Source organism: Cavia porcellus, unplaced genomic scaffold, assembly GCF_034190915.1.
Source record: "Cavia porcellus strain 051 isolate PalLab524CR breed Dunkin Hartley unplaced genomic scaffold, mCavPor4.1 scaffold_5, whole genome shotgun sequence".
Classification (NCBI taxonomy): Eukaryota; Metazoa; Chordata; class Mammalia; order Rodentia; family Caviidae; genus Cavia; species Cavia porcellus.
Genome location: NW_026947488.1, coordinates 2,704,352 through 2,729,680, shown reverse-complemented (window position 1 = coordinate 2,729,680; position 25,329 = coordinate 2,704,352). Strand labels below are relative to the sequence as shown.

General features: G+C 53.9%; 1 protein-coding gene and 1 long non-coding RNA gene across 3 annotated transcripts in view; one reads left to right on the top strand and one right to left on the bottom strand.

The window, feature by feature from the left end:
* Cdh4 (cadherin 4) overlaps positions 1 to 25,329 on the top strand; it is a 467,544-nt gene that overhangs the window by 184,739 nt on the left and 257,476 nt on the right. The window lies entirely within an intron of this gene.
* Positions 8,742 to 17,768, bottom strand: LOC134475937 (uncharacterized). Its single transcript, XR_010047264.1, has 2 exons — positions 17,258 to 17,768; positions 8,742 to 9,178 (listed from the first exon to the last, which is right to left on the bottom strand). It is a non-coding gene; the product is annotated as an uncharacterized LOC134475937 (long non-coding RNA).

Sequence of the window (25,329 nt, the reverse complement as noted above, 5' to 3'; positions counted from 1 at the left end):
CAGTGTCCCTGGTGGACAAGGGGGCAGTCCCAGGGCTGGACACACACTGGGGCTGGCCCTGGCGTTCTGTTTGTGTCTGTACTGCCTGAGGCTGGCTTGGTGTGGCCGGTCCTCTCCCAAAGACTTGTGTTAGACACTCAAATTTTACACCTTTTATTCTTTACTGCCATCTATCCCCAGAGACCCTGTGCTCTGGGAATGATGCTAGGGATCGGGCTTGTAAATGACCCAAAATAGATTTCAACCGCTGGGCTACTTGTGGTGACAGACTTTTTCCCCTACCTCTGGAGTCCCCAACTTGGGTGATTTTAACCCCAGGGACACTGCAGGGCATTTACATTGGTGCAGTTGGGGGTGAGGGACCCTCCTGGTGCAATTCGGTGCCCTATAGCACCCGGGACACCCTTCCACCTTGCGGCCTCTTCCTGCCCTAGATGTTAATAGGGTGGAGATGGAGAGGCCCATGCTACAGGTGACGGAAGCCTTCAGGAGCATGGGTGTCACTCACAAAAACGTGACAGACGGACACTGCCTACTGGGTGTGGAGTCTTCTATTCGCCAGCTCATAAAAGTGTCAGCCCCACCAGGTCCTTGTGGTTCTTACCTGCACTTTGAAAATGGGGAAACTGAGGCCCAAAGTGGTTAGGAAACTGCCCAAGATGGTAGTGCCAGCACTGCATGGCTTTCAGCCTCATAGGGAGGCCACTGCTCCCTCCAAGGGCCAGCAGGCCGGGCTGCCTTGGCGGGCACAGAGGGCCCTCAGCCCCAGCTGCAGCCATGAGCCAGGCTCACCCTGGATGCAGCAGCCACAGTGTCCCTGTCAGGTGTAAATCTGACTAACGGCTTAATTGGTATCAGAAACACAATTAGGCCAGCTCTTCCCCAGCGTCTCCAGCTGGTGACAACCGTCTTGATCTCAGCAGAGTCAGCCAGAGACACGTGCTCCCTCTCCAGCCCGCATGGCACCACCTTCTCATCCCTTCCCTTCTCGGCTTCCTCCTCCCCAGGGCATGACAGAGAAGTTAAGGGAAACAAGGCTAAGACAACAGAGGGGCCCGTGCACCCCGGGAGTGGGGCAGGTGCCTGTTGTGAGTGTGTGGCACCTGCCCAGTTTCACTGTTTACAATCTAGCACTCAAAACAGTTTTCAAGTGTAAATTACTTTAAATTCACCACCTGCTTCGTTCCCTTGGATCCAGTCCAGGGCAGGATGCTTGTGTCCTCGGCCAGGCAGCAGCTGCAGAGAATGCAGCACGGACAAGGGCAGAAGGTGGGGCAGAGTCACTGACCCCAGTCACCGGCCGCTTCCCTGTGACTCCTAAACTTCACAGCATCTGCTCTGTCCTGCTCCTCCAGGACGCAGCCCTACCTTCCTGCAGCCCTTGAGAGTCCAGTCAGGAGAGATGCGGGACGGGGCGGGGGAGGCCGTAGCTCTGAGGGAGACCGTCCTTCTGTCCTTGCTTCCTGTGCCCGGCGTGGCAGGGAAGGAGTCTGACGTTTGGCTTCGGGCTGTGTGTGTGGCCCGGACGCTGTGCAGGGGCTACAGAGCCCACGTGCTTGTCAGCACCTACTTAGGGGGACCTGCTCCAGGGGGAGCGGGGCCATGGGGCCACAGCGGGCTGTTTTTGTTGCATTGTGGGTCACATAGTTAGTATCATGCCTGGCAGACCACAGGTGCTCAACGCCTACAAATGGAAAACACAGAGGGGGGACTAATGAGCAGGAGCAGTCATTCGCACCCAAGGAGTTCAAGATCTGGTGTGTTTTAGGCAGCATGTAGACTTATTGATCATTCCACAGACACCAACACTGCCTGCAGCTCCCGTCCTTTGTTGACTCTTCTCTAATGGGAACCATGGAAAATTCTACAGCGGGGCTGAGCATGCGATTAAGATGCGTAGAAGTCTGCACGGGGCATTGGAAATCTGGAGATGACATCAAAATGTGGCGTTAGAGTTAGACAAATGCAATTACAATGTCGTAAATAACCTCATACTCCATACGATTTGATAATCATTTACTCCCACCAGAATTCTGAATGGGAATTAACAGTGCAAATCACGTGTCTTTATTGTTAGTGCTAAATATTTACTTAGATTATGGAGGGAATAGACACACTGGGATGGAAACGAGTCTGTCCCAAAATTACAAGTTGGGAAACTTGCACATTTGGAGACAGCAAGCTCGGCCTCTGGTTTCACTTGTGGAGCAACCAGGAAACAAAGCTCTAGACAATTCTCTGTCCTTATTAAAATCCAATTACAGTAATAGCCCAGCCTTCAACTTGGGGCATTATGAATGCAACATAAATGTTAAACAGCTCGGCCGCATGCCTTTCTTGAGTTCCCGCATCACACTATTGGCAGTCGGCTGCAGCTGGCTTTCTGGGGTTTATATGGCAAAAAATTTGAAACAACAAGCTGCTGAATATATTATGCAGAATCTACACGTTTTTTCTTTCTCCCCTAAAGAAAGATAGAGCCTCCATTTTACTAACTCTCTCGAGTTTGGCTGAATTGGGGAAGGAAATTAATTCAATGAATATTTATGCGGCATCACTAGGTTTGTATAGTTCTGCCATAAGAGATATAAACACGAGTCGGCTTGCAAGAGTTGGGGAGAGAAAAGTGTTTGGCCGTAAGATGGATCTAGATGCTGCGGTCCTAGCGGTCTGAGCTGAGGGCTGTCCTGCGTCTAGTCTGGCTGGGACCGGAGAAAAGGGAGAAGAAGGCACAGTGAGGATTGAAAGGTATCGCACAAGAGCTCTGCTCCATATGGGCCAGGAGGCTTCTCAATACCCAGAAAACTTTGGGTGAAAAATCAGAGAAGTGCAGCTTTTTGGACTGTGGGTGTGACGATCACTGAAGGACTAAAATTATCCCACTCAAGGCCCCCACCCCTGCTGGTTTCCCTACAACACAGCTTTGAAAAATCAGCCCATTTGAGAGGTTAGAGTATTTTGCTTTGCTAACTGAGTTGGCAAAGTGTTCTGTGCATTTTTCGGCCAAACATATTCCTTGAGTCAGATGCAACAACTAAAAATAAATACAGACACACGCACACAGCGACGCTTACAAATATACACATTTTCTCTAAAGGTAATTTTTCTGAAAGCCGGAATAGCTTTTGGTACCACATCTAATTAGGAGATTGTAGAACAACGTCGAACCATCTTGATGATAATAACCATCTCCAGATAATGTGGTATTAAATTGGCTCACTCAACATCTATTCTGTAAGTAGATTTGGTTTATTTTTAGGCCTCATTTGAAGCCAGGAATCTAAATGGAGAGGAAGGGTATTGGGCAAGGGGGTGGGCGGAGAGGCCGGGTCGGGCCTGGCACCCACATCCTTCCCAGCCGTGGCCACGCCCAGCAGCCGAGGGTCCAGCATAAGTGTCCAAGCAGCAGCACAAGGGCTGCTGCTCAGAATCTGAGCCCCACACTCACACTAAGAAGGACGGACGATAGCACGGGTGGATCCCAGACTGACTCCTCAGACCCTAGAGGCCGTTCCAGCCAAAGAGGAGCCCAAGGAGACAGGAACATCAGTGCCGAGGGTCGTGGACAGAGGCAGCACGGGTGAAAACCCAGGCTACCCTAATGAGAAACATGTCCACTGCTCACTTTCTCACTGTGACAGCTGTCCCACAGTCAGGTCAGATGTGGACGGTAGATTAACGCCCTGGAGAATGCATTCCATTTCTTGGGACCACAGTTACAGCTTCCCTGTAAATCTAACACTATTCTACACTGATAGGCTCATGTAAAAAATAAAAACAAGATCACTTAAGTCACGCACTATTCCACCGTGGGGAGAAGCTTGCTGAGCGCACGGACACTCTATTCTGTGTACACACCATTGGTGCACGTGAGCAACGTGCTCTCTCCCCTTGTAGGGACGTGACCAGCCTCAGTGTGTCAATAAAGATTTATTTATATGGTCAGTCAGCCAGCTGATAGCCTAGCAAGCACCGTCTCAGTGCTGCATCCTGGATGGAAGAGTCATGGATCCTGGAGACGCCAGACTGCCCATGTCCCTACTCTGGGGACCCTAGTGTTGGGGGCAGACTCCTGGAGAAGGCACCTCGTCATGTTAGAGGTTGAACCCCAGGAGACAGTGCTGCTGGGCCCTCTGCCGGCCAGTACCATGGTGAGTGACTATGCAGGAAGGTCACTTCCCTGAGTGCAGAGTGGCCTCAGTAGATCAAGGACAAAGAGGTCACAGCTTGGGCCCAGGCTCTGGGATCCCTGCAGAGGAAGTGGCAGCGGAGCTCATAGCAAGGAGTAGAGGCACTTCAACACCAGCCGCAGGCCAGTGGGATGAGTTTTGCAGTGCAGAGAGAATGGAGCTGTGGCCTGTGCTGGGAGCACTGCTTCCTCTGAGGCGAGACTGTCATCTGCCCTTGGCTGCCACTGAACCCCAGCACATATGGGGCTGCCCCAAGGTGATACTGACTTACCACCTAACACCCAGAAGGCAAGGAGGACTCCCATCTTAGTTGGCACATGGCTCAGAAAAGCAGGGAGAGTTGGGCTGTCCCCCTCCTCTGCAGCCCTGACTTCTGTGTGACCCCAGGCACGGCACTACCACCATGTGCTGGCCACCAGCACCAGCACCAGGTACTATGGGGGCTCCCTGGCAGGTACTCCCTGGCAGGCTCCGGCACCTGGGGTCTCCAGCCTGGGTTCTAGGGATCATCCCTGGAAGACGGGTGGGTGGACTGCTCAATCGTCCCCCTGCAGGTGGTGATCTGCTGCACTGTAGGGAAAGACCAGGGACACAGGGTGCTAATGGACCCCCATAGTCAGTGTCTAAGTAGGTCCCGAGAGCCAATCCCAGCTCTCAGAAATCCACCATTCATTTCCCACCTGCGCCCCCCGAGGGACTGCCCTCCATCCCGTGAGCAGTGGCTAAGACATTGCCACACTGCCAACCACATCAAGCTAGAAAGAGACTCGGGCTTTGAGGGTTCAGCAAGGCTCTGGGGGAGAAGGAATCCAGGTGGGGCAGAGGGCAGATGAGCCTGAAATGGGGAGCGGGGCTAAGAAACTCCTGGCTGCACAGAAGAGTAGCACAGGGAAGGGACGGAAGGGGCGGAGGAGGCCTGGGAGACCTCTGTGCTGGGGGCCTGAAGGCTAAAGGGGACAGACATGGGAAGGCTGGGGCCAGCGAGGTGGTAGCTTGGGGAGGATAGACTGGAGCACAGAGCCCGCTGGGCCGGGCCAGCAGCCGAGCGTCACCTGGACTGCTGAAGCCTGCAGGAAAGACGACACCCCTCTCCAGACGCAGAGGTGCAGCCCCGCAGCACCAGCTGGTGCCGCTCACTGGCTGCCACATTTAGTGGGGAAAAGGAAGAGGGAAGGGGCGGGATTTTCCATATGGTAAAGGTTCTCGTTAGACTCTGTTGTAAACGTGGCTAATGGCTGGGTTAGCATCGTTTGGAAAGCGTTGTAAATATCAGCTGCATCTATCCTCAGCACTGGAAATTTTCCTATTGAAGCCTGTGTAGCTTTGCCTGTGTTTTTTGGTGGAGTGTTATTCATTTAACGTTGTTTGAAAATCTTATCAGAAAGATCTTCAGCCAAAACTTTAGTGATTTGAAACAACTAGCCTCTTATCCTCCAGGAGTGCCTTTTGAGTGACACCGGGGAAAAACACCGGAGGGACCACGCGCTTGGTGTGTGCTGTGGTATTTAGAGGGCTGGGACAGCGGAGTTGCAAATTGTCCCTAGGATTGTGACTGAACACCTGTGAGTGCCTCCCGTCACAGGATGGGGGTCACTGTCCAGGGATGGGGGTTTGTGGAGGTTTGGAGACATAGATGGGGGGCATACTTATCATTGCATCCTGGCAGCATCCTGTGAAGGAAATGCATTCTCCATGTGACACTTCTGCCACTGTCTCTGCCCACTGAGTGGCCCCCAGAGGACCAGGAGCTAGTGACCGACTCAGGACCAGATGGCCACAGTGGGGGTGGGCTTGCTTGGGGGATGGCATGAGTGGTGACAGTGGTGACGGGGTGTGTCCTAAACTATTTCAGGGGAAATGGGCCTCAGGGTGTAAAGCTGAAGGCACAGATGGGGCAGGAAGACCTGGTCTCTGGACCGTCACCACCTGCACTGGGGGACAGTGCAGATTCACACAGCACCAGCACCTAGAAGCTGACGCTTGGGTCCCAGAAGATGTCTTAAGTCTTCTTCAACCCCTCCCAAGTTTCTCTAAATCTGTGGTTCTGTGTCTCCCATATATTTCTCCAAAACAGAAAACTCATTTAGAAAACCCTCCGCCACAGCAGATGTGTTACAGGAGGCCCTGGGCTAAGAAACGCACCCTTCCTGCCACCAGGAAGATCCCCAGAGCAGCTCACCTCCACTTTGACCAGCACCCCACACTTTGCAGCTTTCATTTAAGACAATTTGTAGTTTCTTAGAAATATGCTCACAAGTCATAAGATATGTTTATGCACGAGGCGACTTTGTGGCTGTTTCATAGGTGGAGAAAGACAGGCCTGAGAGATTTTTAGTGGCTGGCGAGTACCCGGCAGACACTCAAGAGAGCCCCGGTGTCTTCATCAGAAGCAGAGTTGCGCTCCTGCTATCTGACCTTCAACACTGATTCCCTGCCCTGGGGAAGCTGATACGATAAATTATGAAACTCACTTTTTCATAGATACCCTGTGGAATAAATGTCTGGAAAATCCCTCCCTCCCTGATAAGATGCCTACCGAGGAAACATTCTCTCCACCTGCCCCTGAGCACTGTGCCACTCGCCTGCCGGGTTCTGAAATTTCACGGGGAGCCAGAACCCCTTCATCTCGTTGGTTTCTTCTCCTTTCTTTCTGTTGCAAACCAAACCCATTGTGATCCCTGGAAGTAGGCGAGGCTGCTGGCTCTTAATGACCATCAAAGTCATAAATCAGGAGGAGGCTCCTGTCCTGCGCTAGGAAGCTGGACTCAGGGTGTGCGTCTGTGTTCCAACCTGTGCTCCAGAGAAGCAACCCCAAGAGTTCTTATAGCCAGGCTCGCAAGCATCTCCCAGGGTTGGGGACAACGAGACCTGGTTGTCTCCACTAAGCGTAGCCTGCTCCGAGTTGCCCATTTCGGGTTCTCATTACACTTCTCCTGTGCGAGGCCTGGAGGACTGGGAACCCGAACGGCTGCGTCTATTAAAACATCCATCACCGAAACTCTTCATGACCCAGTTCTCCAAGGGCTGGCGCAGAGAAGACCAAAAGTGGGTCATCAGAGAGAACCGTGTCGGGAGAAGGGCGGAAGTCCCTCCGCAAGCGATCACTTACAGACGTTTCAGGCCTCTGAAGATTAACCGGATAGACAGGAGTGGCGATCCCAGGGATGCTGGTTGTGTAATTCAGGGCTAACAGTGACCTGGGCAGGCGGGCTGCTGGGCACCTGAGCTCCTAGGCTGCAGGAGCAAACCTGCCTCTTCCTCCTCCCAGAACCTCTGCTGTGGAATTTCGATTCCTGACAGAGGACTCCTCGCCGTTCCTGGAGATGGGGACCTGGTAATTGAGGTTATTTTCTTTGTTAGGTGGTTTCTTTTGGCAGACTATAAACCCTGTCTATCAATCTGAATTATTTTTACTAGTAAGAGCAGAATGGCAGGTTTTTCTTCATTTCTATTTTTAAAGGACATGGTTCCTCCCATTCCAGAGCCCACAGTGGAAGCTACACCATCCACTAAGTCAGTGACCTCGGGAACCTGAAAACCCCAGTCGGCATGCTGCATCTCCTCTCGAGTCCCCTGGGCCCTGGCCCGTGGAGCTGGAGCCCCAGCTGTGGCTCTTCCTGCCCCCAGGACCTCTCAGTTCTGATGGCCTGATGAAGCCAGAGGCCGTGATGCCACGAGGGTTAGGGTGGCGGCGCCAATTCCCTTCCAAGGCCGTCAGCACCTCAACGACATGGCGCCTGTGGAGGTTCCGGTGCTGTTCTGGAGCGTCCTGTGTCACCCACAGCACCAGGAAGGAGACACCAATCCTGGTGTCCGCTGCCGTCCTGGGGGAGCCTGGCCGGGAATCTTGTGGCCCTGGATGGCGCCAGATGCAGCTCTCTGTGTGCACCTTATATGACACCGCCTGTCCTCTAGGGAGTCTGATTGCTGAAACCCAACCCACTTTCTTTTCTTTGAAAACAGCTCACAAACATCCGATGGCTGCTGCCTGGCCTTCTGTGTCTTTAGTGGGCTGTGCAGTGGAGCCGCCCCTCCCTGCCTGTCCACCCCTCCTGGCCCCAGCTTCAGGGCCTGGCCTTCAAGTCACTGCTCCCTGTCCTTACTCCCATCTCTGGCCTGTGAAAGGGCTGCAACATTGATTGAGCGGCCACATCTTCACTGAAGCTAAACGTTACCTGGGCCCAAAGGTGGCAGGTGATACGTGCACGTGACCCTCCATGCCGCAGCTGAGTTGAGAGCCATAGATTTATTTTGCCTCGGGAAATACAGATGGGATTTTGGCTCAAACATTCACTGTCTTGCAAGCAGCTCCTGAACTGTGGTCAGGAGCGGGTAGGTGGTAGAAATGCGGTGTCTCTAGGGGTGGCGAAGTTCAGCAGCACGAGGAGGCGAGGACAAGTCCACCTGTGCCATCGCGCAGCCCTGGGGCCAGCAGGCCTGGGTGGGTCCTTTGCCTGCAAATGTGACCCCCGTTACTACCCCCGTGCTTCTGCCAAAGTGTCTGGCCCAGAGCACATATCCGTGCTATGCTGAGCTGAAAGAAAAGGGAGCTGGATTTTTAAAATTATTTAATCTGGACCAGTTTCACTTTCACCTTTGCCAAACAATAGAAAAGCTTTAGAATCCCGGAGTTGTCGGGAGCTGTGCAGGTCCTACCCGCTGCCCACTGCCACTGGGCACCTGGTTGTGGCGGGTCACCTTGTATTCATTCTGTGTGATGATGCCACGCACAGGGGACACTGCTGTCCACAGCTGACTTGCTTAGGCTGGGGGTAACAGCAGCATGGCGGAGGAGGCTGCCTCTCTCCGCTAAGGGCTGTGACCATGGTCAGCAGCCAGGCTCCCTCCCTCTGTCCTTTGTAAAGATGGAAGCAAGCCAGGTCGCTCTGCAGGAGAACTCCAGGAACAGATGTGTGGAATTCCTGGGACCAGGGTCTGCGCTCAGCACTCAGGGCTTCAGGCTGGGTGCTGCCTCTCTCTGAGCAGACCTGGGAAAGCAAACGATTATACACAGTTACCAGGACGGCCACATAACTGCATCGGGCTTTTTTGTTCTTGCTGGAATCTACCCTGGAGCCCTTGCTCTCCCCACCCAGGCTCGTCCTCCACGGTCTCCTCTGCTTCGGTGCTGCTCACCAGCTGCTCCCGGGCTGCACACAGACTCCCTTGGCCCCTAGCTCTGCTCTGTCCCCGACACCACCCTGCCACAGGCGTTTGCCCACCGCACTGCCATGCTGTGGTCTCAGGGGTGGGACACAGGCTGTGTCTCAATCTCAAGCAGCTGCTACAGGTGGTGTGCCCCGGGGCTGTGGTGAAGCAGGGGCAGCATGCCCCACCCTAGCAGGAGTGGCCATGGGTGTCCCCTTCCTCTCCACCGCCAGCATCCTTGATCTGTGTGCAGAGCCCTGGGCCAGCGTGTCCATTTGTGGCCTCTGTCCAACACCACTCAAGGAGCTCTGTGTTCATCTCTTAGAGTCATAACCAAGAACTGTGAGACCTTCCGCTTCACAGACCTGGAAACTGAGGCTGAGAGAGCCAGTAGGGCTCATGTGTCTGGGGCAGTCTGACAGCAGGACCTGCACTCGTCCCTGCCCCTTTTGAAACCGCATCGTCAGACCTGCATCCCTGGGTCCCAGCGCCACAGAAAACGACTTACAAGTTCTTTGGCAGAAAGCTTAGTGGCTGAGCTATTTTAAAGCAAAATATCAGACCGTGGGAGAGGCTGGACTGATTGTAATGACACAGGGCGCAGCGCCAGCTCAGGATGAAATGTCAGACCCGGGCCTTGCTCTGGGGGACTCTCTAAAAATAGCAGGATGGGCACCGTTCCCAGCTCAGAGCCCGATGCTGCTCAGCTCCACACCGTTTTAGGAAACCTGATCTGTGGCGCAGCGCCTCCTGCTCTGGGGGTGTCCGCCCTCATCCGGCCACCTCCCCTGCCAAGAGTGAGGGTCTCCTGCCAGGAGTCCTGTTTTTATAACATGGGACTTGTTCCTCAGATAATGGCACACACACATGTGTAAATGGTGCTCGGCCCTGTTCTCAGCCTGAGACCCAAAGTGGCCGTTGGGATCAGCACATACAAAGTCTGCCCCAGGAATCCCCAGGCCCCTTGTAGTCACCTCCCCCTCCCAAGGGAGACCACCCAGACTTCTGGGTCTAACCTCCGTTCTGCCTGACCCAGCTACAGGTAAATAGTGTCATTTGTGTCTGGCTTCTTTAGGCCAACATGACGGTGAGAGCTGGGAGCTCTGTGGATTTAGTCGTCCCTGGGACACTGTCCCCTTGGGACATGTTCAGCATCCAGCTGCAGAGCTGAGGCTTAGGTGTCTCCTGTGGTGACCGTGATCTTGCACCTTTGGGGCTCGTGCTTCTGGGGCACAGCTGCTGGGTCTCGAAGTGGGGCTGTGTGGGCCTTCAGAGAAACTGCTGCACGGGTGGCCAGGAGTACAACTGTCCCTCCTGACCTCAGGGTGTGAGGGAGGACTCTGGAGGTGCCACCCCTAGGCTCCTGGAGAGTAAACAAGGTGGCAGCACCTGGCGTGCTAGGACAGGACTCCGTGGTCACGCTCTGATCTGGCCCTTGCGGCTGCCATGAGCTCCTTTTGTGGTTTTCACCCTGAAATACGTTGAGAACACTGCATTCATCTTTTGAGCCTGCCAGGGGCCTTGTTACCTTCGTTCCTGGGTCTGCCCCAGGCAGCCTGCAGACCCTGTCTGCCCTTCCCCGGAGGCACACAGCTGGCCAGGCAAGTCTAGTGCTGCCTTCCTGCAGGGTACGTGTGCTGTGCATGGGAGGAGACTCGATGGCCCGGCTTACCTGGCCCTTTCTGGGGTGCCCTTGAATTTTCCCCAAGCAGAAACCACCCAGAGTCCTCAGAACCTTTCAAGAAATCATGATTGTTCTTGCAGTGGTCGGCAGTTTCCTCCGACTGAGTATCAAGACAGCGTGCTGCAGCAGTCCCCTGCCCATGTCTGCCGGGCACCTCTGGTGGGAGCTGTGCTGCCCGGTGCCCGCAGCAGAGAGGCCCTGTTTCGCCCGGCTGGTCTATGCCTCCAGTGTACCAAGTGGGAATGACAGCACCCAGAGGGCAGTGGAGTGCCAGGCTGGAGGCAGCTGCTGGCAAAGGCCCCAGCCACCGTGGGACCCCTCCACGCAGGTGCTATGCACAGAGAGGAGATGCAGCCTCCAGTCGGAAACCCAGAATCCAAAATCCATGACCGGGCTCAGGCCCCAGGGCCACCCTGGATACTGTGTGACCTTGAACTGGTTCTTGAGCCTCTCTGTGCCTCCTTGGTAAAGCAATCATCCTGGGGCCTTCCTCAGGCAGTGGGAGGAGTGTGAAGTGAGCTATCTCTGCTCCGCATCAGGATGGGCTCAGCACAGAAAGGGCCGTGTCAGGAGCGCCGCCAGGTCCTTCCGGGGCTCAGGTGCCCACTTAGCATTTGGTTGGGGCCCTCTGGGCAGTCCCATGAGGCCGTGCTGACCTTACCTCCCCCAGGTCAGGGATGGAGCTGCCACATGAAGCGCCACCAGGGTGCCCCAGATCCCAAAGGCCCAAGCCCCACCACCACCCCTCAGAGACATCTTTAGCCCAAGGAGCTGCCAGCCTGGCTGAGATAATAGGAATATCACCACCATACCTGGAGGGGAATGGGGCGGTCGGTGCCAGATTGGGAGGGACCCTCCAGAGGTGGCCTGGAAGGGCAGGCGAGATGGAGGTAGCAGGACTGCAGCAGGGCCTCCTCGCAGCACAGGGACCTGAACCCCTTATCAGGATTCACTGAGAACCCTAAAACGTGTTCTGTTCTGATCTGGGGAAAACTCACCCCCGCCGGGAAGGCCTGGCGCCTGCATCCTCCCACTGTGCTCCACGCATGTGCGACAGCAGCCCAGGTCCCAGCCCCGTGTGGCCTCGGAGCTGCCTCAGGACAAACATGTGCCCAGCGCCTCTGGAACGAGGATGCTGATCCACAGCCAGAGCCGCAGTATCCCTCGTGCCCTGGGTTCCTCCTGCCAGAGGTGAGCACCGGTCTTGGCAGAGCTGACAGAAGCTCAGGGTGTTAATTCTGCCCATTTCTGAACTGACCTTTAAATCCTTTCTTAGTAGCAGGTGTTCTGCTGTCTCAAGCCCAAGGAAGTCGAGGGGCCTGGGGTGTCTGGCACTCGTGTCCCCGTATTGACTTGGGCCCCTGCCCACCATGGTATGCAGGACAGGACCCGCAGCAGGGGCTGAAGGGAGGCTGCAAGGAGCCGGCCACTGGGGCGCCAGAGCCTCTCCGCAACCCTGCCCTCCCGGCAGCCCAGAGTCCAGGCAGTGGCCTCACCCATCATGGGGTCTGTGCCACTGCAGAGGGCCCGGCGTGCTGTTCCTGACACTGAGTGTTGCATTCATTAAAGTTTAATTTGATCTTTTTTAATATCACATTCAAACGATCCCATCTTGGAATGGAATGGTTATAGTTAGCATAAATCTGCCATGCACACAGCGACTTCATTTATATTAGCTTTTATTTAACTTAGTAAAAGGTAATTTGTTTTTATTAATTGATTCATTTTTCCCCTCAGTCAGGCAAGCTACAGAAGTGGGTGGCACTGCCCACCCCTGCTATGGGCAGCGGCTGCCCAGAAGCTCTCTAGGCGGCCCAGGACCGAGGCCGCCCCATCCCAATGCCTCTCGCCTCTTGCTGGTTAGTGTCAGGTTCTCCTGCCAGTGGATTCTCCCCCATCTTACCACGGGAGAGGGCCTGGGCCTCTGCATTTTCTGCTTTAAGAGGGGTGGGGAAAGCTTGCAAAGCTGTTGTCTTGTGGGCACAGCAGAGCCCTGCTACACCAGCCTCTGAAGACACAGCCCCACTGTCTAGCTGGGGGCTCCACAGGGCCCAGGGACCCAAGGAAGTGCTGCTCACAGCTGGCCTGGTCACCTTCCACCGCCATGGTCCCCATTTCCTCAGCCCCGCCAGCTCATGGATGGGTGAACCCAGCTGCCCACAGCTGGCTAGCACTGGCCATTCACCCGTGCACCTCCTCCCCATCTCGGGGCCATGGCTCGGTGCTCTGTCTCTGCTCACCGTCAGGAGCCCTGCTTGAGCTCCGGCCTGGGTGTACTTCCTGAGCAAATGCATTCTGGGTGGCAGAGCCCCAGGGCTGCTCCATGAAAGCAAGCACATTTCACCCGCACTGAGCGAGGCCCTCTCACACATGCTGTGTGGCAAGGGCCACCTGAGCACATAGGCCGCTCACACAGACAGCCCTTCTGCCCCTCCCAGTGGATCAGGAAAGCCCTGGCCCGTGCCCGCTGAGCTTGCACCTTGTGAACACTTCTGCCACCAGTCACCTTTGCCATAAGCACCTGGACAGGTTGTAGCTGGTAGGGACCACAGAAAATGGGCTTCTGGGCATTGTCATGGTCGCCTTTGGGACAAATAGCAGGTGTGAGGGGCAGGCACTGTTCAGTGCTGCTCAGTGCTTGGGGAGGACACACGGTCCCCCTGCCTCCCAGGCCATCGCTGTGGGTAACTTTGCTTGCATCACCTGTTAGTGGGGGACTCCTTTACTGACCAGGAAGACCCCTGATCCTTCGCACATGGCGTTGCAATGCCGAGCTTTGCTTTACTGAACAAGTAACCCACAGTGTGCCTGCAAAAGACGGTTTCTAATAACAAAGCAAAACCAGCCACGGGGACCACACTGTCCACACATAGTGGGCTTGGTGTCCGAAGACAGATGTCAACTTTACCTGGGGGCAGAATGAAAAGGAAGCCGTTGGGCCTGAACTTGGAGAAAGCCGTGTGTGGTCCAAGGGATGCGTGGGGGCTGTGAATCCCGAAGCCTCCCGCCACACCGGGTCCACTGCTGCCTCCCCAGCACATCTGGTGTGATTGTAATTGGGACAAATGCTTTGCACGGTTTCCATGATGACACTTTATATGTGTGTCGCGCTTTAACTCTTTTCAAAGCTTTTTCATATCCATTATGCCATTTAATCCAACTAATTGAACTTGAACTGGAACAAAGGAAAACAACTGATAAATTAATTAAATCTACGCCTCTTACAGGAGGCAGAGGGACAGGGGACACAGCTGTGCGACAGTCAGTTCGTGATGCTGGTGGCACACATGAGCCTGCGCTCCTGCCTGCTGCTGAATATTTAAATGGAGGAACAGAAAGGAAGTGGGATTTATATGTCCATGGGACATTCTTAAGGTGAAACCTTTGTTTATTGCTTTTTCTTTCTCTGACCCTCCCTCCGCCATTACCCCCAAATTTGAAATTTTTTTAATAGGAAGATTTTATGAGAACCTATGATGATCAGTCTTTGTGAGCATCGGTATGTGCCCCTCCTATTGTAGACATGCTGGCCTGACCGGGCATCCTGCATACTGCCGCCTGCTCGGCAGCAGCCTGACCTCTACCCTCCAGACACCAGGACCTTTCGTCAGCCAGGCTCCAACTTCCAAAAATGGCTCAGACATGGGCCCAAGGTCCCTGAGCAGGCAGGGGTGACTTCTGCGCGGTGAGAAGAGGGACAGCCTGGCAGCATCACTGCAGAGGGGGCAGTGGCTGGGCCTGCCAGGGTTCTGAGAAAACAGCAGAGCACAGATCTACCTGAGCTTTATTCCTGGCACAGCAGGGGCCAAAGTGGGCTCATCCTCAGGGGCAGGTAACATCCACTCAGCAGCCTCTGCCCCTGCCTCTTGGCACAGCTGACAACTGCCTCTGCTCCCAGGGAACCCGAAGTGGAAACTCACAGCTCAGGGGAAGCAAACCAGGACGTCAGGGGAGCAGCCATAGAGACGATGCCTAGGAACTGCTGCCTGCTCCAGACTGAGCTTTGCCGCCCTCTCACCTTCTCTAGAGAGGTGCCGTGGGTCCGCCCTTGAGAGACAGGCAGGACCCTGTGAGCCCTGCCCAGTGCCCTTTCCGGTGTGCCTGAGGGGAAGGCTGGCTTTAAATATGCTGCTCAAGGGAGACACTTGGAGCAGCCAGAGGTCAGCCGCAGGCATGGCCAAGGCCAAGGGTTCAGGGTTTTCCTTTATCCTTTCATGGGGAGCTGGAGAGGACAGCAGAGCCCTCCTGGGGCCATGGCCTGGAGCAAAGCAGCATCTGCCTGGTCCTCACCGCAGTGAAGTTGATACAGAAGAAACAGGGTATCCATGGCCAGGAGACACCTTGTGCTTGGTTCTGCATGGTGAACACTCGCAGTAGTGGTGCTAGAAATCCTGACCTCGGTACCAGGCCCGAAAGGAGATGGCTCTGCAGGTATCCGAGTGGTCCGCCTTAAAAAGCAGGTCAGAGACCCAAACTCAGTTCAGAAGTGTCAGGACACACCTGCCCACATACAAGTGCTCACATGAGCACACACATAAATGGGCAGTGCACATTCCCACATGCACACGTACACGTGCACACACACACGTGCACACACAGGCGCACGTACTCAGAAGCACAGAGGTCTTGCTCCATGCTATGTCTTTGGTAAAGGCTGCAGCGTATGCACTCACACACTTCCAGACAGTGGTGAGCACAACCAGGTAAAGGACACCGAGAGCCCTGGAAGCCACCAGGCTAAGCCTTGGTGACGGCCACCTGAAGAAGGGGCCAGGTGACCATGGGGCGCCCGGGAAGAAGGTGCCAAGGGTCCAGCCTTTACATTGTGGAGACCGTGTATTTCTGCTCCTGTCCTAGAACCCAGCAGCCAAACTGTCAGAGAGCTCCGCTCCTCCTGGGATAGGGCGACACCACCAGAGGTCAGCCTTTGCCTTAAAATGGCAGAGCTCTGTAGAAGGAGGAGCAGGGCTTGGACTGACATCTGTGCACGCCGAGGGGCTGCTGCTGTCTGTCCCTCCCTTCCCCTCAGAGCCGGCCAGGAGAAAGAGCAGGTCCAGGGGTGATGGCCTCAGTGACAGGCATGGGGTCATGTGCTCTCCGGTTATGAGCCCAGAGCAGAGCAGCCTTATATGGGCGTGGATCTGCGCGTTGCCCGGGTCTGCTTAGTGACACCATCCTCACGGCTATGACAAAAACCAGCCGAGCTGAACTTCAGCGGCTTCTTGTCAGCCCTTCTGCCTTTGTTTATGCAGCTGATGGGAGAAGACTGTGGAGGAGAAACCGAATTTCCACTTGGAAATGCCTCTGTGCCAGAGGAATATTCACAATAAAGTGACTCAAATGCATCCACTTAAAGGAAGGTGTAAAGCCTGGCAAGATCCAGACGAGGCCTGCAGGGGTTGATCTGTGGTACTTCGGGGTCAGCGACATGGAGCAGCCCTCGTTAGGTGTCAGGGGAGAGAAACGCAGGAAGGCCACTTCCCGACCACATTCGGAACATCCGCAAGTCTCAGACCACTTCGAAATTAAAGTCTTGTAAACAGACATTCCTGAGATTTTATTTTCCCTTGCTAGATAACACTCCAGTTAAACAATAAGCAGACTCTCCATTCCACCTTTTCACAGCAAACCCAAACCATCCACACAGACGTGGCTCCTCTTTGCCCGTCTTCACCCTCCCCAGCCCTCGCGCTTCCGCTAAAATTCAGTCTTTCGCGGTGAACACCCACAGGCCGGCTCCCCCAGCCAGGCTTCAGCGTCACTTTCTGAATGCCTCCGTTGCTGAGAAGCTTAAGTGGTACCTTTGCAGACTCACAGGGCATGATTTCCTGGTTCAGCCTCCCACCCGTCTGCTAAATCCCCGCCCCGTGTAATTTAACTCAATGGGAAGTTTCTGGCACTGGAAACCGGGCAACAGGACAAGCCGGGGATGGGCTTGGGCGGCAGCATCTGCGGCTTTGCAAGAGCTCTCATGGGATTCTGGAGGACCCGCTAGAGAAGTGTGGGAGAGAGGCTTAGGCAAGACAGCCCTGCTGGGAAGCAAGATTCTGGTGACTTATTGCAGGCTCCTCCGAGAGATGGAGGACACAGTAGAAGCGGGTCACCAGGGGCTCAGCAGGGCCTGGACCCCAGGAAGCACCTCAGTCCGGGGCAAGCCCCTCTTGAGTCAAAGGCTTCCACTTGCAGAGCCAGGGACTCTTTAACACCAAGAGAGAAGACAGGGACACAGACTCACCAGGCGCCTGCCGTGTGGACAGCACATGCTTGGCCATCTCTGGTCTTCTCTGTCCCACCTCTGCCAGCGTGGTCTTGCTGATTGGCTGCTACGACAGCAAACCCAGAACACCCAGGGGCTCCACAAGCCCTTGTCATGGCCCAGGCATGGCAGTGACCCCTCCTGCACTCTCCCCTCGCAGGGCTCCACCTTTCCCAGGTCTCTCACCTGGCTGGTGGAGCCAGAGGAGACCGAGGGGCAGTATCAATCTCCTGGTCACTGCAGGCGGGACCCTGTCACCCCACCACCTCCCCGAAGGAAGCCTGTCCCTGCTGGCCACATGGGACAGCACAGGTGCTGGATGCTCAGGGAGATGGCTTTGCACAAAGCTGTGCCTTCACTCTCTTCACAGACGGGAATCCAGAGGTGTGAGAATGAGCTGTCCTGCCCCTGGGCACATAGCCATTACACTAGAGAGACTCGGACCCCAGCTCTGCTTTCTCTGTGTGTCCCCTCTGTCTCTGGCCCGATGGTCACCACCCAGTGGTTCTGTCAGCGTTTCAGGTCCTCTCAATATAGAAACACGACCCCAGAACATTTGCATTAGACAAGGACAGAGAGGTTTCGTTTGTGCACAGGGAAGCAGAGTGATTTGGTTTTGGGGTTTTTTGGTTTGGTTTTCTTTCTTTCTTGCCCTGGAAATTAAACTCAGGGAGCACTCAGCTGCATCCCTAGACCATTTTATTTCATTTTATCTTAATTTCCTTCATTTTAGTGTAGACAGCTCTTCCTAAGTTGCCAAGGCTGGCTTTGAACTTGTGTTCCTCCTGCTTCTGCATCCTGAGTAGCTGGGATGATGGGAGTCAGCCGCCCTGCCCAGCTCAAGCAGAACAAGTTCTAAAACAGGTGTCACAGCACAGTCGCCTCTTTTGGGAGTTCTCAGTGGAGGGGACTCACCATCTGCATGCTGGGTTTTTCCTCTGATGACGGACTCACATTTAAAAAGTTTTAGTAAGGACCGCACCCCAGTTGGCTTTCTTCTCCAGGTGATGGAGGAACAGTTTACTTCGGATTCTTCAGTGTGAATGACGGAGACAGGTTTCAGTTTCATTATTGCAGTTGTCATAGTTCAGAATTTCCTAAATATAGCTTTATTTTTTTTATCCTACCACCTTACATCAAGATAAAAAGGTTTCTGTCAAAATCAAATGACGTGTCAATTTTAATGAGCAACTGAAAAATTAACAAGTGTAACGTTCTAATCTAATTATGTTCTTTTAGAAAGCTCTTTGGAAATCAACTGGAGTTTGATTTGCCGGGTGCTCTGCCACCAAGGCAGCGGTGACAGTATGTGGGAGACTTGCCCCAGAGCCCCCCGGGTGGCAGGCCAGCCCCCTTGGCCTTCTGGTCCTTCCTTGGGGTCACATGCTGACTTTGCAGACTGAGCACACGCTCACAGAGAGTGAACCCAATGTGAGCACAGCCCCCCGAGTGTTCACGAGGGAATGACAACCACACACGCAGCCGCCCAGACACCCTGCAACCTTTCCAGCACTCTGTCTCCCCAAAGAGATAGCCACTATCTTCGTTCTATATAAGAGCTTTAAAAAAAAGCACAGGCCCTGGTCTCAGGGGCTGCAGGCAAGGGGGAGCAGAGCACCCACTGTGCAGAGGCCCCTCCGTCCAGCCCCAGTGAGGTTGGAAATCCAGCCCCGAGTTTTGTTCCTGCGAAGGAACAGGAGCGGTGGACGGCCTGTGATGGCTGGTTTCGTTCCTTGCTGGCTGCTGGGTGCCACATCATTGTGACCCAGTGTTTCATCTGGGCAGCGGAAGTCGGCAGAGGAGCCACTAACTGGCCTCCTACTCCTCCCCCTCCCCTCCCCTGTCTCCTTCTCCTTCTCCTTCTCCTTCTTCTCCTTCTCCTTCTCCTTCTCCTTCTCCTTCTCCTTCTCCTTCTCCTTCTCCTTCTCCTTCTCCTTCTCCTTCTCCTTCTCCTTCTCCTCCTTCTCCTTCTCCTTCTCCTTCTCCTCCTTCTCCTCCTTCTCCTTCTCCTTCTCCTTCTCCTTCTCCTTCTCCTTCTCCTTCTCCTTCTCTTCTCCTTTTCCTCCTTAAGATTTTACTGCACGACTTGGGAAGAGGGCACATCAAAATGAAACATGGCAGTTGGGGGGGGGGGCGCAGGGTGCCCAGTGTGGAAGATAAGAGACCACAGCTGGGAATTCAGGCGGAGAGCAGGTGACCGAGATGATCCGGACACCACCTGAGCACCCAGCTAAGGCCACGCTCGGGACCTGGCCGGCGACGCAGGCGCTGGCTGCCGTCTGAGCAGGGCATTCCGTCTTCGTGCTGCTGGCTTGCTGTGTCCGCATACTGCTCGGGCCTGGGCTCTGATCACTAAGGCTTCACGTGCTCCACATAATGGACCTGCTAATGCAGGGAATTAGACAGTTTAGATAGGATCTGAGCCCTTTTGGTGAAAGGTTCAGTATTCAGTTAACCTAGATGTGTTCTAGTCCTCATAAAATTGAATCCCAGAGCCTTCAGATTTCCTCTGTACGGGGAGAGATGGCCGTTTCTGCAGTGAGATGTTCGCTTTTGTTTCCCGAGACCCAAAGCCACGTTTTTGTAACCTTCTTCTGCTGAGATCCCTTTGATAGCACAGGCTTCAGGAGTCTGGAGACCTTAGGTGTCAGGAAGATAAATTTACACAGACATATACCATAATTCTTGTTCTGCCTCTATTTCATATTGCAACATTTACATATGCTTTAAATATCTGATGAATTGTAATAAATGGGGGCTCGTAATAATACTGGTCATAAAGTGGATTATTCAGCTTCGGCTCTTTTATTATGGCTCATTATGATTATATAATCCTTATTAAAATCTGGATCAAAGATGAATCTCTCACTGGAGGTAATTCACAAGTACTTTAATAAATTCTATTTATTGCACAATCCCGAGGTGAATATTGGTTTTTCTAATTTCATACAAAGGTGTTGTAACGTGCCGTGGAATCTATTGTGGGAGAGCCCTAGCATGACTGCTTGAGGAAATAGGAGCTTCCGTTCAGAACTTCAGGTGAGATCAGTCTGAGGACCAGGGAAGGAAGCCCGGCTGCAGCCAGCCCGGCAGGTGCACGAAGTTATGAGTGATATGCAGGGTTTTCACCTGTTCTTGTCCGCCGCTGCCTGCTCACCACACGTGTGCTGAACACACACTTTTTGAATGGGTGAAGTGCTCAGCACTGTTCCTGTTAGGATGGTCAGTCCTTTGCGAGGCATTCATTCCTGGTCCCATACATGGGAAAGGAAAAATAAGAGCCAAACTTCCTTAAATTCTTGGCGGTTACTACAGCTGCTTTGTGAGACCAAGAGTGGCTGGAGATCTGAGTTCCAGAACTCACCAGTCAAGTTTCCCCACATGTAAGGTGGAGAGAGCAAGGGACCTACATGAGAGCTGTTACAAGGGTCAAACAAATTAATGTTAAAGTGCTGGAACATCTGGCCATGATGACATGTATTGCAAATAGCTGCTGAATTCATTTAAATAAGTTTATTTTTCTGAATGAGGCTCATCAGGCATCCTGGAGGTGGGGCACAGGGCAGGGATCATGCCCAGCACGGGGAGACAGGGCAGCCTGGCCACCTGCCTTGTGCCGTGTGCAGCCAGCAGGATGGTGCTGGTAGAGTCCCAGCTGGTGAGGACTGTGACTGGCTTTGAATCGTGCACTGGCCAGGTGCAGAGCCCGGGAACTAACACTGTCAAGTGCAGGTTGACATTGGCTGTGGCAACTCTGCCACCAACATCAGCTAGAGAAGCACAATTTAAAAGCGGGATTTAAATAACACTGCTTATGAGCCAAGTAAGGATTAGCTGGGATTTTAAAGTTTGTTCTTATCTTCCTGCCGCTCGAGTGTGGAAACGGGCGCAGGTTTCAGCCCTGATCGGGGATTTTCAGCTGTGCAAAGTGTCCAGAGCTTCACGAGAGTGACACCTGCTGCTGTCCCGGGGTTGCTGCTAGCAGCCCTAGGAGGAGACTCTAACAGGTGTGAGCAGAACCCACTGCGCCTTGAAAGGGGAGAATAAATGACACCCAGGGCCTGGGCTCCTACACAGGTGCCTGGCTGTGCAGCCTTGCTGCTCAAATCTACCTCGAGAGGTGTTGCTGACCGTCCCGCTCACCTTCAGGCAGCAACCTCCACCTCCTGTTTGGGGAGATAAATGGACTGGGTACTAACAGATCTGTTCTGTTAACATATTCAGCGGTAGGCAGGCATGAGGTAGCATAACTCAATTCCTATCTTAAATCATTGTTTTAATCTCGCACTTGAATATCATCATTTAATTTGTACATCCAGCTGGAAATATTGATTTTCAGAGGCATTTATTCTGTGCATTATGTAAAATTCTATTTGCACTCTGCTTTGGAAATATTACTTTGTGGCTTAAAATATGATCAAGATTGTTCCATTTTTTCCCGTGCCTCATTGTGAATGTTGCAGTGGATCCAGGATCGTAACCAGGGTTAGAATGAAAACACGGGGCGGAAGAAAGCTACGGGGAAGAGGCAAAGCAAAACTAAATTTTAAAAAAATAGTGCAGTGTTGACTTGGTTTCCATGACTGTGCTTGCTTGCAATATGCATTCCATATTTAACGTATTTTTCAAAGCTGGTAGAACAGCACGTGCCAGGCTCCTGCCCTTGACCGAAGGCCGGCAGCCAGAAGGAGCTCCCGGGCTAACTGTGCACAGGCCTAGGGGTGTCCGGGAGCCCTTTCTGCAAGGCCGGAGCTGTGGTTCTGCTGTTTGCCATCCTGGACTTCCTCCCTGGTCAGGTCCTGTTTCTCTTGAGGTCTTTCCCTAAACTCGCATCCAAGTCAACCCAAGAGCCTTGCTTGCCAGGATGCCCCCTGGTGGCAGCCACTGCGTGGCAGCACCAAAGAGGGGTGTTCTTCTTGGGTCCCTTCAAGTGCTGACCATCTCAGTTCCGGGGACAAGGAGTCAGAAGAGGCCCCATTTCACATGAGCCATGGCACAGTTAGCACATGGAGCTTCCACCCCGGAGACAATCTTCCCTTCCCAGGGCCCAGGGGCGGAAGCCAACTGAGCCTTCTTTCTCCTTGTTGGTCCCCAAAAGCCCTGGGACCAGGGTGGGCAGGTCTCACAGTGCCTGCTTTTCAGCCGAGGGCACTGAAACTTAGGAGCATGATCTCACAGTTTCCTGATTTCGGCAGCAGGTCAGTCGTTTCCTTGGGTTCGTACAGCCCCACAGTGGGGTGAGCAGGGTCAGATGGGGGGACCCTGAACAAGGGAACCTCAGGGCACAATCCTGTGTGTGCAGATCCCTGTCCAGGCCCAAGAAGCACAGAAGGGCCATGGCCTTTGGAAACACAGGGCTATTTTAGAGGCAGGTGCCGGCCGGGCCTCGGCCATGTCACTAGAGCAGTGAGCTTCCTGCCTGCTTCCAACTCTGCACTAGGACAGGACCAGGCACCCAGCAGGGATCCATGCAGTGTCACTCGCAGTGCCCATCTGGTCCAGGGCACAGGCAGCCGTTTCTGTAATGTAGGAGAGACTATGCTGATGATGCCATGTTCTAGCCCAGGTCTGGGGTCTGGGAGACCCGCCCTGACCACACCTTCCTCCTGGGCCTCTTGGAGCAGGGCCTAACACTGAAGCCCACCTCTGCCAAGCTCCTCGTGAGGCTCCTTCCTTGGCTTGTATTCTCCTGCCCCAGCATTCTAGGATGGTGGAGGGGACACTTTTCCTAAAGCTGTAACTGCTCCCAGACCTGGGCCCAGTTGTGTTTGGATGGCAGCCACCATTCAGATGTGCCATCTACCAGCAGATGCTTGCTGAGTCTGTGGGGCTGGCCAGCCTAGGGCAGGGCAGAAATTCAATGGACTCTTCCCACGCAGGAGGCCCTGGTGTGTCTGCCCAGTGGGTATGGAGGGTACACATCTATCCTGTGGGCCCTTCTGGAGAGCAGACTCTGCTGTGTACCGGGACTCCAGGGCCAGGTGCAGGGCTGGCTGGGCTCTAGTCCAGGGAATGTCCAAAGGCTGCTAGATACAAGCAGGGCCAGAAGACCCTGAAGGACCCGCAGTGGATAAGGCTCCTGGGGCAAGCCCAGCTCCTCCTGCCCTCAAGCACTCCCCTGCTGCACCCCCTAACAAATCTCTAGAGCTTAACCCAGCTGAGTTTGCGTCTCAAGGCCACGTTGGCCACAGTGCAGGTGACTTGGTTGACTCAGGCTGCCACACCACAGAATGGGGAACGGAAATGCGATGTCCTACAATTCTCAAGGCTCTGTGTCTGAGATTGTGTCTCAGCAGTTTGGCTTCCCTTGAAGCCTCTCCCCCTGGTGGTGATGGCCACCTTTTCCCTGTGTCCTCACGTGGAAATACTTCCGTGTGTGTGTGTGTGTGTGTGTGTGTGTGTGTGTTTGTGTCCTGATCTCGTCTTCTAAGGACAGCAGTCTGAGTAGATTAGGGACCACCCCAGTGACTTCAATTTACCTCACTTCTTCAAAGATCCTATCTCCAAATACAGTCGCATCCAGAAGTCCTGGAGTTAAGCCTTCAACATAATGAATCTGAGTCGAAGTTGAGCTCCTGAGTTGTCCCATAGCTCAGCCATCACAGCAGAGACTGCTCTGGGCGTTTGCTGGCCACCATTTGGCTCTGGGCTCTCGTGTCACAAGTGTCACTATCACTGTGAGGAAACGGAGCAGAGCTGAGGGGTCCTGTTAGTGGCATCCCATCTGCAACACCTTGGTGGCTGAAACCGGTCACATAGCCATGCCTCATTCTGGAGGTCTTGGAGCGTGAAGCCGTGGCACCCAGGAGAGCAGAGCATGCCGGGAGCTTTGCTTGGGAATACCCAGGATGTGCCCAAGCCCTCTCCGTTCTCAGCTTCCTGTTCTCAGCGTCCTGTTGCCCTTTCCGTCTGCTGCTATCTCACATCTAGAGTAGCCTCAGTCCAGCAAGGTGCTGGACACTTGTCGGAGGTCAGGTAGGATGTGTGTTTGGAGGGAGGGCAGGCGTACAGTGCTGAAGGAGAGTCACCCCATGGCCAGGCTTCTGGCTCAGCCAGACCGTGGCATCTAAAACAGGGCCACACAAGGAGACACTTGAGAAACCTGATGGCCAGATAATCACTTGGTAACCTATTATTTATTATTCCTTTGAGATCTGCAGTTAGGAAGATCTCGTGTGCAGCAGCACAGTGAATGAATTGTCTTTACTGAAAGCAAAAGCTACATAAAAAGACGCACGCCGTGCAGCCACAGCCATCGTGGTTAACCTGGAGCCTGGGCCCCGAGTGGGACTGGGACCACAGCTGACAAGTACTTGCGAGGTCACCTGCAGCCGTGCTTGAAGAGGGAGTCTGCCGATTACAGGAGCACACATCTCTGGATTTCACAGTCCAGTTCCTGGAAAACCGGGACCTCAGAGACATGCCCAGGGCTTCCGGTCACATTATTTCCGCCTCCGTGCTTTGGGCTTTGGCTCAGTTCATAACTCTTGAGCAGTAATGTTCTCCACACCCTGCAAACGCTGTGGGTGCAGACAGGAATGACGGGGTGCAGTGAAGATGTTCCAAAACCACCATCGGTGAGCAGTGACATTCAAAACAACTCTCACTTTTGATAAACTCTCATTTTCTAGAATTTTGATAAAATCCAAGTGGCAAAAGTGAAGACGGGTTATTTTGGATCATTAAGGTTGCAGGCAGCATCTCACAGCTTTAGCACACCTGACAAGCCTGGCCTGGGACCTCTGCAGCCTCTCAGTGGCCACGGGGCCCCTGAATGGCTCCGTTGGGGCTGTGACCGATCAGAAACTCACCCCGCTTCCCCAGCTCCAGAAGCCTACATCCCTGCAAGCATGCCGAGAGAACCCCCTGGAACTCAGCCCTTTTCTTCACAACCTGTCAAAGACAGAAGTAACGGGTGGGAGGAAAATTTGAAGATTCCCCGTCGCTAACTAAAATAGCTCTGCCAGCTTACCCTTGTGCCTGGAAAGTTACAGAAGGGAACCGTTAATGTCTTTCCTCCCTCTCCAAAAAATAGTTAAATATCCCAGTGC